At 34.4% G+C, this 12,273-nt stretch overlaps 1 long non-coding RNA gene across 5 annotated transcripts in view; it reads left to right on the top strand.

The window, feature by feature from the left end:
• LOC103793803 (uncharacterized) overlaps window positions 1-12,273 on the top strand; it is a 129,921-nt gene that overhangs the window by 73,465 nt on the left and 44,183 nt on the right. For all 5 annotated transcript variants that reach the window (XR_013518947.1, XR_013518945.1, XR_013518946.1 and 2 more), the window contains one exon: window positions 3-66. This is a non-coding gene — a long non-coding RNA (uncharacterized LOC103793803). The remainder of the gene's footprint in view (window positions 1-2; window positions 67-12,273) is intronic.

The raw sequence follows: 12,273 nt of genomic DNA, 5'->3' as shown, positions 1-12,273 counted from the left end.
AGGATTGCCACATCCACCCAACCTTCAGCAACTACCCCTGATTAGCTGGTGGCCATCAACATTGAGGTAAGACCCTCCACCAGTAAAAAGATTATGACTTGCTGAAGGCTCAGATGAATGTTATTATTTTTTTAGCAATTAAGTGTTTTTAAATTAAGGTATATGCACATTGTTTTTTTTAGATGGAATCCTGTTAGACGCTTAATAGACTATTTGAAAAACCAAAAGATGTATGACTTACTTTATTCTGCTACATGTTTATTATGGTGCACTGGAACCAGGCCTGCAATATCTCTGAGTTATGGTTCAGGCATATCTCATTTTATTGTGTTTCACTTTATTGCACTTTGCAAATATTGTTTGTTTGTTTTTACAAATTGAAGGTTTTGGCAGTCTGTGTCCAGCAAGTCTGTTGGCACCATTTTTCCAATAGCATATGCTTACTTTGTATCTGTGTCAGCATTTTTAACAACATTATGTACATGGTTTTTTAGACAAAATGCCATTGCACACTTGATTAACTACAGCATATTGTAAATATAACTTTGTATGAGCTGGGAAGCAAAAAAAATTGTGACTTTATTGTGATGCTTGCTTTCTTGTGATGGTGTGGAATTGAACCCACAATATCTCCGAGGTATGCCTGTACAGAGGTGATGGGTTGTTACATCTGAGATTAGGTTACAAAAAGACTCATCTTTCTACTTGGGTGCCTTTCTGCTTGGGTGCCCTCTCTTGCTCGTGGTATTGTTCACCCTGTGAGCAGTCAGCTGCAGTGTCATGAGGCAGCTCTGTGGAGAAGTCTATGAATAAGGAATTGAAGCCTGCCAAAATCCATGGGAGTGAACTTCGAAGTTGATCTCCCCTCCCTAATTGAGGCTTCATGAGTCTGTGGAGGATGACAGCTTTATTGCAATTTTATGAGAGATCTACAGCAAGGAAAACCTAGCGAAGGCACTCCTGAACACCTGACCTACAGAAATTGTGATAAAATAAATGTTTGTTATTTTAATCTCCTAAATTCTGTGGATAAAGTTGCATTGTCTTACAGCAATAAATAACTACTGCATATAGGGTTCTTAGATTTTTCTCATCAGTTTATGACTGCTACATTATGATTCTCTGCCTACTAACTTTCATATTATTTGCAGCTATTTTCCAACAGTAATATTTTAATAATGACTTTATAATAACTTCTGCAATGTAATTCAAAATAAGTTTATACAATCAAATATTTTATTTTTTTTCCTTTTTAAAACTTTCAGTTAACACTAGGTAAACGACATAATTTCCTAAATTTTTCTTTGATTTTTATTGTTTCATATTTTATACTTAACTCTCTAATTCATATGAAATTCATTTTATAAGGCATTATTAGGATGTTTTACCTTCTGAAGAAGTCCTCTAAGTTTGTTCACTTTTTCTTTCTGATTTGCATGTGTGCCTTTTTGCTCTGTGTTTTGAGATATTTCTTCTACTTAATCTCTCAGGACATTTATTTAAATCTTATCAGTAATATACTTTCAAGTTCTGTATTAAATTTTGAAATTCAATAGCCATGTTTCCTAGTTAGGTATTTTTTAAACTAATGTTGTCATTAAAAATTTTCAGTGTCATTTGAAGTTTGGCTTTTGGTAGATAAAGTCATTAGTCTCCATGTGCAATTCTGTTTTACAAGGAGCTGAATGTGCTAGGTGTTCTGCTTGCTCTCCTCCTTCTAGCTGCCAGTTTCTAAGGAGCTCTCCCCTGCTCCCAATCCCCATCCCCTTATCTTATTGTTCTCTTCGCTTTTTGGTGCCAGCTAAACTTCTGTCTGGCTGTGCAGTGAAAATCCCCCACTTGGTGGAAAATATCATGGTTCACATCTGCAAACTTATGGTATTCTGCTGGTGAATGCTGGTCTCCTTTAGGGCAGTGAATGGAAGCTTCTTCATTCCTAGTGTTCTCTGTAGGAAAAGTTTGAACTTTAAATCTCGGTGGTAGGGAGAATTTAGTTTAGCAGTTCTTGGCTTCGGTTTGTCATGGACAATGACTAGTTTGTCATAAAGTACTTTTTCTCCCTAGAGTCCACAGATCTCGTATACCTGCAGAAGTGACACACCTGCAGTGACTCAGCTCCAGAGAAGTAGTCGATAATTTGATTAGAGTTGGGGAAAGACCACAACAAAAATGTATGCCATGTGTCTTTGGCTTCTCTCCTCACCTCTATTCTAATTCATGTAATATAATTTTTATGTAGTTTTAGATCTATAGTCAGTACTAATTTAAAGTTCTAAAACAGGGGTTAACATAAGCATAACAACTAATGAAGACATGTGATTTGCCAACAATTGAATGTGGAAAACTAAAATGCCAAGTATATGGTCTATTGAACTAGAGAAGGAAGTCCAGATTTGGTAGTTATAACTGAAAAGCATAGGCTTCTTTTTCAAATGAAAATTATGATATCACCTGAAGGAATTTTCAGTGTATTTTTTTTTGGTTGGTTCTTAATAGTTTTAATTTATTGGTTACTTTTAGTCATTAATAAGAGCTTTTAGTGAGTATGCTTAAAAAGAAGAAATAATGAAACCACATGCAAGGTAAGTTTTCCAAGACATTTAAGGAAAATCCAATAAAACATGAATGAATATATTAAAGATGACAAAGAACAACAAGACAAATTTAACTGAATAAAGCAAAATTTAACCAAAGGTGAACTTCACTGAAAATATTTTTTACTTATTCTCTGAACTGGCAATTTATCTGAGTTGGAATTTTTCAGCAACAACTGAATTATATCTTACATTTTATTTCTATTTGATTCATATTAATCTACTTGTTTGAATTCTGCTAGCAAGTGTAGGATGACACTGAACTAATGATATTCAATATTTGTATGTAGGTGTATGATTATCAATGCAGTTAAGTGTAAAAAGATCATACTTAGTAAAAGTAGCAAATTTTATGGCATGTTTTCCACTTGAAACAATTTTAAAACATTCAGGAACATCATAAATAAAAAAAACTGAGGTCATAAAAGTCAATCTGCTTTTTGGGTGTGTTTACTGCCCAACTGATAATACCGTAGGGTAGAAAATTATGTGGGGCTGGGTATTGTCTCTGTGGAAAAAATTGGGACTTCAGGCTCAACAAACAAAACAAAAAATGAAACAGAGAGGCCACTATTATAAATAGTGTTCCTTTTGCATAACTACACAAATAAAAATATTCCAAAGTTGTTTAGGTTCACATTTTAGGGACTACCCTTAGGAAAGTGGTAACTAATGTTGTATTTTAAATAGATGAAGACCAGTCTCATGAATTCTGCTATATTGTAGCAATGCCTGCAGCTGTTTTAGCTTCTTGATATACTAACATTTTGAAAAACATATAAAGTCTTCCTTTGTATCTAGTAACACTATTTGACTTATTGTCTGTTTTGTCTGATATTAGCATAGCTACCTGAGCTCTCTTTTGATTACTATTTGTATGGAAAATCTTTTTTCATCCTGGTACTTTCAACCTATTGGTGTATTTGGATTTAAAGTGAATATCTTATAAAGAGAAAATAACTGGAGCATGCTTTTAAAGAATTCATTATGCCAATCTCTGCCTTTTAATTTGTGAGTTTAATACATTTACATTTAAAGTAATTACTTATAAGAAGATTTTGCTTCTGTCATTCTGTTTTCTACATGTCTTGTATCTTTTTGTTCCTCAATTCCTACATCACTGTTTTTCTGTTTAGTGTGTTTTTTTCTAGTATAATATTTGATTCCTTCCTCACTTCCTTTTCTGTATTTCCTTTTGTTATGTTCTTAGCAATTGTTCTTGGGATTGCAGTTGCCATTTTAAATGTGTAACAATCTGTTTGAATTGCTACCAACTTAGCTTAGATACTATACAAAAATCTGTTTCAGTACAGTCATTTCTCCCATTGTTTTATGTTGCTGTTGTTATCACAAATTATATCTTTATGCATTGTGTGTTCATTAATATAGATTTATAATAATTGTTTTATATAATTTTCTTTTAAGTCATATATGAATGTAGGAGGTATTAGAAACCAAAAACGTAATAATACTGTCTTTTATATTTACTTATGTAATCATATTTCCTGGCAGTTTTACAGTTGTATTTACCAGTATTTTTACTGCTTTGAGTTTTTGTCTAATGCCCTTTAATTTCAGCCTGAGGGACCTTTCTTATAGTGAATATTCAGCATTTCTTATAGTGAATATATACTAGTGAAAAGTTCTTTCCTTTTTTGTCTACCTGGAAATGTCTTAATTTCTTCTTCAGTTTTAAAGAGTTGTTTTGCTAGACAGAGAATTCTTGGTTGATAGCCTTTTTATTTTCATCCTCTTGCCCTCTGGCCTTGGTTTTTGATGAGAAATTAGCTGTTAATCTTATTAAAGATTCCTTGTACATAATGCATTACATCTCTCTTGCTGCTTTGAAGATTCTACCTTTGTCTTTAAATAGTTTGATTATAATGTGTTTCAAGGCTTAAATATCATTGATTTTCTTCTATTTCAGGTTAGTAGAGATTTTTGAATATTAAGATTCACATTTTTCATCAAACTGGAGATATTTTCAACCATTATTTCCTTAAATATTATTTCTGCTTCTTTGTTTTCTTCTCTTTCTGAGGCTTCTATATTTGATATATGAATATGCTTTATGGTAACCAACTGCTACTTAGAATCTGATAATTTTTCATCATTTTTTTTCTCCTAAGATTGTATAATTTCAGTGGGCATATCTTTAATCTCATATCTCCAATTTGAGCAGGATAGAATTCTACATCCTGCTCAACTCTGCGTTTAATCTTTCTAGTGAATTTTCATTTTCATGATTTTATTTTTCAGCTCTAAAATTTCTATTTGGATTTTTTCTATAATCTCCATCATCAATTTACTGAGACTCTATTTGTTGAGATATCATTCACCTGGTTTCCTTTAGCCATTTGTCCTTGAGTTCCTTTAACTTTTTGAGCATATTTAATGTGGTTGATTTAAAATGCTTTTCTAGTATTTCTAATGGCTGGACTTCTTCAGGTATAGTCTCTGTCATTTTTTTCCCTGTTTCTATTCAGGTCTCATATTTTTTGTTGAAATTGAACATTTTGATTAGTATATTATGATGGCTCTGGAAACTAGATATGCCACCTTCCCTGAACATTACTGTTGTCACTTTTTGTGGTTTCACTTGTCTATATGTTTGACTTTTCCAAACTATTCTTATATTTTTTGTCATATATGGTCACCTAAGTCTCTGTTCAATTCTATGAGCAGTCAAGCCAGTGAGTGGCCTGACAGATTTTCTTAAAGTGCCAAATTTAGCAGACTCTTTGATTATTAAACATTCCACTGTTGGTGTATCAGTTAGTTTCCAGAGTTCCAAAACAGTTGATTTTTCCAGCTTAATGGTTGCTTCAGCAGAGAGACCAGGTCTTTGGAGTTTCCTACTTTGCCATTTTTGTTGATGTCACTCCTTGTCAGTAGTTATTTTTATTTACTTTGAGGGAAAATAAATTAGGTGCAGGTTTTTTTTCTCATATATAAATATGCCTTTTTTTTTTTGAGACAGAGTTTCACTCTTGTTGCCCAGGCTGGAGTGCAGCCACAAGATCTTGGCTCACTGCAACCTCCAACTCCTGGGTTCAGACAATTCTCCAGCCTCAGCCTCCTGAGTAGCTGGGAATACAGGTGCCTGCCACCAAGCTTGGCTGATGTGTGTGTGTGTGTCTGTGTGTGTGTGTGTGTGTGTGTGTGTGTGTATATATATATATATTTTTTTTTTTTTTTTTTGTAGAGATAGGGTTTCATCATGTTGGCCATGCTGGTCTCGAACTCCCAACCTCAGGTGATCCACCCACCTCAGCCTCCCAAAGTGCTGGGATTACAGGCATGAGCCACTGCACCCAGCCTACTCCTATATTTTTTTGTTTCTTCCTATATAAGTCTTCAGAAACTTTCTCTCTTATGATTTCCATAAATATAGGCTCAAAATCAGCCTGTAGATGAGAAATAAATACTTTGAATTCTGTAAAGTTATTGTTCCTTCTAAAGACTCTATATATTTAAGTGTGTTAGAAATGAGGTAGCAGAAACTGACATCTGAAAATTAAGGTTTAAAATATCCTGTCTTTGGCAGGCTGATGCGGGTGGATCACAAGGTCAAGAGAAAGAGACCATCCTGGCCAACATGGTGAAACCCCATCTCTACAAATACAAAAATTAGCCCGATGTGGTAGCACGTGCCTGTAGTCCCAGCTACTTGGGAGACTGAGGTGGAAGAATTGCTTGGAGCCAGCAAGTGGAGGTTGCAGTGAGCTGAAATTGCTGCTGCACTCCAGCCTGGTGAGAGAGCAAGACTCTGTCTCAAAAAAAAAAAAAACAAAAAATAGTCCTGTTTTCCATGACCAAAAACATAATTTGGAATCATATATGGGAAAAGATCTTAAGATCAATTATTTTCTGCTTACTGTTTAGAAAAATTTGTAGTCTTAAAAATTCTTAGGCTAGTTTTATTAAACTCTTCATTTACCTATCAGATTAGTTTATTTACAATAGCTTTGCAAAATGTCTCGTGGAAAATGTGAGGTTTTTGATATAATCATTATTTTTCTAAAAATATTCAAATGTAATACTTAATATACATGTATTTTCTTAGTGCATAAAAACTGATGACAAACTTTTATTTTTAAAACAAATAATTTATCAAATTATTTTAAAATATTTAAAATTAAAATAAGGAACACTTTTTATATATTTCTTTTTTCCCAGCTTTATTGAGATATATACTTGACAAATAAATATTGTATATATTTAATTGTATAACATACAATGCAATGTTTTGATATATGTGTACATTGTGAAATTATTATCCCAAACTAATTAACACGGAGTCATAACCTCACAAAGTCGTGTTATTTTTGTGTGTGTTCAGAGCACTTAAGATCAATATTCTTAGCAAGTTTTAAGTGTATGGCACAGAATTAGAAACTTTAATCCCCATGTCAGACATTAGATCTCCAGCATTTATTCATCCCACATAACTGAACCCTCAGACACTTTGACCAACATGTCCCTATATCCACCCCAACCTCAGCCTCTGGCAATCACTATTCCACTCACTGCTTTTGGGAGCAGCTGTTTTAGATTCCACATATAAGTGAGATCATGCAGTATTTCTCTGTGTCTGGCTTACTTTGCATAGCTTAATGTCTTCCACATTTATCTACATTGCTGCAAATGGTAGGATTTCCTTCTTTTTTTCAGGCTTAATAGTATTCTATTATTTATCTCTGTCCATTTGTCTATCAGTGAACACACAGGTTGTTCTCATACCTTGGTTTTTGTGAATAATGCTGCAGTGAACATGGGAGTATGGATATCTCTTTAAAAATGTTATAATATTTTTAAAAGTGAGCTTAAATCTGTATAAGAAAATAAGCAAATCTTTTTGTTTTTTCTCTACCATAAAATGCCTTATGGGAAGTTAATTTCAAATAGTTGAATTTATTTTATAGTTACACACATCAATGATGTTATAGTTAAATATGGAAATATGGTAATGATGTATAAACTGGCATGAAATATTCTGCCCATTCTTCTGAATAGTATGTCTTTAATATGGCTACTTTTAACAGTTAAAGAAACTTTGACAGTTAAGTAATCCCTTCACCACTTAAGTACAACAGGGTTTTATTATTAAGTACACTGCCTGGAATGGTGTGCTTTTTTCATTCACACTATAAACAGTTTTGTTAGATTGGTAATCCTGCTTGTCAGTTTTGTTCACTGTTTGATATTAATCAGTAGGTTTATAAAAGGTGCAGCACTGGACAGAAATGAACAGAAAATACATTATAAATAATGTTTCTGTAAATCACCGAGGGCCATACATCTCTAACACTGAGGTGTACAGAATATTTTGACATTTTGTGGGTGGTTTGATAGCTTGCTGCTAGCCCAAAAGTTTAATAGTAGAAGCTACTGTCCATTTCGTTACATGAACATAGAATTGGCTCTCCCAGTATAAATTTGTTAACAGTTCATGCGACTTTTTTTTTTTGGTATTTTAATACTTAATTTTTTTTCAATACTTAAGTTTTTTAAAGAGCAGTTTCAGGTTCAGAGCAATCTCCCCACCTATGTGTGTGGCTTCCTCAATTGTCAACACCGCCCACCAGAGTGGTACATTTGTTATAATTTATGAATGTGCACTGACATATCATTATCACCCAAAGTCCATAATTTACATTAAGGTTCATTCTTGGTGTTGCACATTCTATGGGTTTAAGCTAATGTATAATGACATGTATCCACCATTCTAGTATCATATCCAATATTTTCACTGCCCTAAAAATCCTCTGTGCTCTGCCTATTCACCTCTTCCTTCTTCCCAACACCAGGCAACCACTGATCTCTTTATTGTCTCCTTAGCTTTGTCTTTTCTGAATGTCACATGGAATCATACAGTATGTAGCCTTTTCAGACTGGCTTCCTTCACTTAGTAATATGCATATAAGGTTCCATCATGTCTTTTCCTGGTTTGATAGTTTACTTCATTTTGGCACTGAATAATATTCCATTGCCTAAATGTACCAGTCTTTTTGATCCATTCATCTACTGAAGGACATCTTGGTTGCTTCCAAGTTTTGGCAATTATGAATAAAGCTGCTATAAACATATTTGGGTAGCTTTTTGTGCAAACATAAGCTTTCAACTCCTTTGCGTAAGCACCAAGGAATACGATTGCTAGATTGGATGGCAAAAGTATGTTTAGGTTTGTACAAAATTGCTCAACTGTCTTCCAAAGTGACTAGCATTTTGCATTCCCACCTGCACAATTGTGCATTCTTGTTGTTGCACGTCCTCTCAGCATTTGTTGTTGCCAATGTTCTAGATTATGGCCATTCTAATAGGTGTGTAATGGTATCTTGTTAATGCTTAACCTTGTAAGGCTTGCATTCCTCTAGAATATGCACAATAAAAATGCTGTGATTATGTAATAAATTATATAATTCAAAGTCATGAACAGTTGTGTCTCATATATTACTTTATTTAAATACTCCATTATGTAATCAGCAGTTTATCCACCAAATATGAATTGTTTCTATAACTTGGAAATGTTGGAATTGATTTGGAAGTGGGTTTTAAATTATTTTAGAAACTCCGAGTTTACAATATGTATCCAAGGATCTGTTGCATAAGTCATTAAACTAACAACTAGTTAGCATAGGATGTAGTAAAGTGACTCATGATCATCAGGTATAATTCCTTGATAAATATATAGGTTTCTTTGTTAGTTTTGCCAATAGTTGTTCATCTTCAAAATGTATAGATTATAGAAATGAGTATATAGGTATTGTTCAAAAGCTATTCGCCTAAAATGTGTTGCCATAACAAGTGTTCACTGGGCTCTTTCCAAGTCTTTCAGCTTTCTCCATAGCTCACAGTTTTAAAGTGATGGTAAATTTTAAACATTTTCCATGCTAAGTCAGTGTTTCCAAATTGTACAAGAATATTTTTCTCTCTTCTTCACTCCCTTGCTGTTTCCTTCTTTAGGCCCTAAGTCTTGATATTTTTCTCCCTGTTGAGGCTTTGCCACATCTCATTGGCCACATCTCAGAAATTGCCAGAGGGTCATGGGGAACCCAGAGAGACAAGGAGAACAAGATAAGAAATAATTCTGTCCTTTCTTCACAGGAGAAGAAAGTAGTTAGTCCTGAATCTACAGCAGGATTGAGTTCCTTTTATTCTATTGTTTAATGTTCATTATAATCCTTGCATTCGTAGTATATAGGTAGGAATGACGTAGCCTTTCAGGACTTCCATATGCCAACCGTTTCATTATCTACTGACAGACAACTGAAGACGTATTTTTAATAGACCTGTTTTCAATGTATTTTCCTTGGCTTTTCTTTTTATGAGTGTATAATTACTCATAAAAATGCAGCCAAGCAACAGGTATTTCAGTCTGTTCAGATAAGGCAGTTACAAAACGATGTCAACTCTGTCAGGTCTGGGGAGGCCTGCACTGCAGGGTGTACTGGGCCATGACAGCAGATTATATTCTCACGTTCATTACGGAGCCATCACATGTATGATGAACTGTGGGCCACCACACCTGTCTTCCAGTCATGGTTCCACCATTACTTACCTACAGGAGTCCACAAGTTTCTCAAACCTCTGAGCTTCCATTTCTTTATTATTAAAAAGTAGTTGCACTTCATGGTTTCTAAAGTCCCTTTCTTCTTTAATAGCTATCATACTGCTGAATGTGATATGTCTTCATGGTAAATGCCAATAAAAGGAGAAGTTAAACTGCAATGGGGAGAGGAGGAGGGAAGCAACTATTCTTTTATTGAAAAAACATATTACATATTATGCATAATGATAGCAAGGGGAATAAAGAAAATAATAGGCCAATTACTTTTCTTAGTGAACAAATGTTTGCAGTTTTTAAGTTTATTTCTGAGTAAAATAAAGAAGTAAAATTCCAGGACTTCATTTATGGGCTTTATGCATGACATGAAACTCTTTATAAGATCAAGATTATTATTGATATTAACTCATTACTGGACATTTTTATTCAACGGTTTAAAAAGTATACTGAAGTATTATCTTGGGTAGATGTGTTTTTAGGAGAAAACATAAACACAGAGAAACCATAATCCTGATGTAGGAATCTAATTGAGACTAATGAGGCAACATTAAATTTAATGTATGATGCATTTTATATGTCTCACCATTAGAGCTGCAGCAAGCTGTTCGTCAGAGTCGATCTTTGGTGACTATCTGCCTACAGGCATTCCTCAGTACTCTGGGTGTAGCCCTCAGTGCTGGCCTTACAAAGAAGACAACACAAAAGCAACCATGAAAAATAAGTAGAGTTGCAATCATTTACTGGTGAACTCAGCTGGCCAATAAACCCAAGCGTGTTTATGCGGCAGAAAAGTTTCTCTTAGATTGCAAAGCCTGGCTTTTGAATTTAGGGGCACCAAGGCTAATAGTCAGTGACCAAAGAAATTAGTCCCATAGAGAAAAGAAACAGGACAGAGCAAGTAGCAGAGAGATGAACAAGAGATCATAGTTTTGCTGAATTCCTAAAAAGACTTAGGGCCATTATGAAGAAGAATTCTGAAAGACCTAAAGAAATGAAACTCATGCTGCAATTTGTAGCAGAGTTTAGTTGATGGGCATTTAGGCACAAGAAAAGAGGAACTGGTCACTGGGAATTGGGAATTAAGAATGTTACACGTGACATGATAAACCTCTGCAATAATATCTACCGCAAGTTACAATAGTTAATGTTTACTGTGGGTTGTGTGTGTGCTAGTCAGTGTTTTAGGGACTCAATGCTTACTATATCCCTTAGTCCTTAAAATATCCTGTGAAGTAATTGAGATTATTATTCCCATTTCACATGAAAGAAACTGAATCACAGAAAGATAAACTAAGCAGTTGCACAGTTAGCCAGTGGTGGAGTTGAGTTGGAACACAGGAATCTGAATTGCAGCTAGCACCCCTAAGACTAGAGAAATGGGCTTATATTTTCTCAGAAGTCTAAGAGGCCATGAATCCACACAGGTTAAAATCAGGCCTATATATCCTGTGTGCAAAAATGACAACTCTTTTGCTTATTTTAAATTTTAAAATTAATGATGGGTTGACAGGTGCCACAACCCACCATGCTTAATGTTTACCTATATGGCAAGCCTGTACCTCCTGCACAGATATCCTGGAACTTAAATAAAATAAAATAAAATATTAAATTAAATGTCTATTGTGATTTTGTTCTTTAAATAGAAAGCTGAAGTTCTCTTCAGGTCATGCTGCCCCAAAACTTTTATAAATGGCTTCAAAAATTACAACCTTTCTAGATGTGAAATGTTCCCGCTTTAAAAAATGATGGTTTATTCTTGCTAATTATTTCTGTTTGTTGACATACATGCTTTGTATAAAGTTTCTGAAAGTTTGAATTCACAGTCTCCTGGGTCTTGCTGGTCCCAGGAGACAGTGATTCAGATTTGATGTTAGATGGTCCAGGGAGAGGACAAGCCATGTATATCCATAGAAGGCTACTGCCGAAACTCACTTGCTCACTCACAAACTAAGTAACACACTCACTAACTGAATAACTCAGTCACTAACTCACTCAAGCTTAGCATTGCAGGAATTATGGGGTTGATACTCAAAGGAGGAAGAGAGAACACTTGTTGCTTTCAGTCATTCCTTGTCTATATGCTTTCTTCTTCTTTTTTTTTTTTTTTTTTTT

The sequence above is a fragment of the Callithrix jacchus genome, chromosome 6 (genome assembly GCF_049354715.1).
Source record: "Callithrix jacchus isolate 240 chromosome 6, calJac240_pri, whole genome shotgun sequence".
Lineage (NCBI taxonomy): Eukaryota > Metazoa > Chordata > Mammalia > Primates > Cebidae > Callithrix > Callithrix jacchus.
The sequence above is the reverse complement of the archived record's forward strand: the minus strand, read 5'-3'. Positions and strand labels throughout refer to the sequence as shown.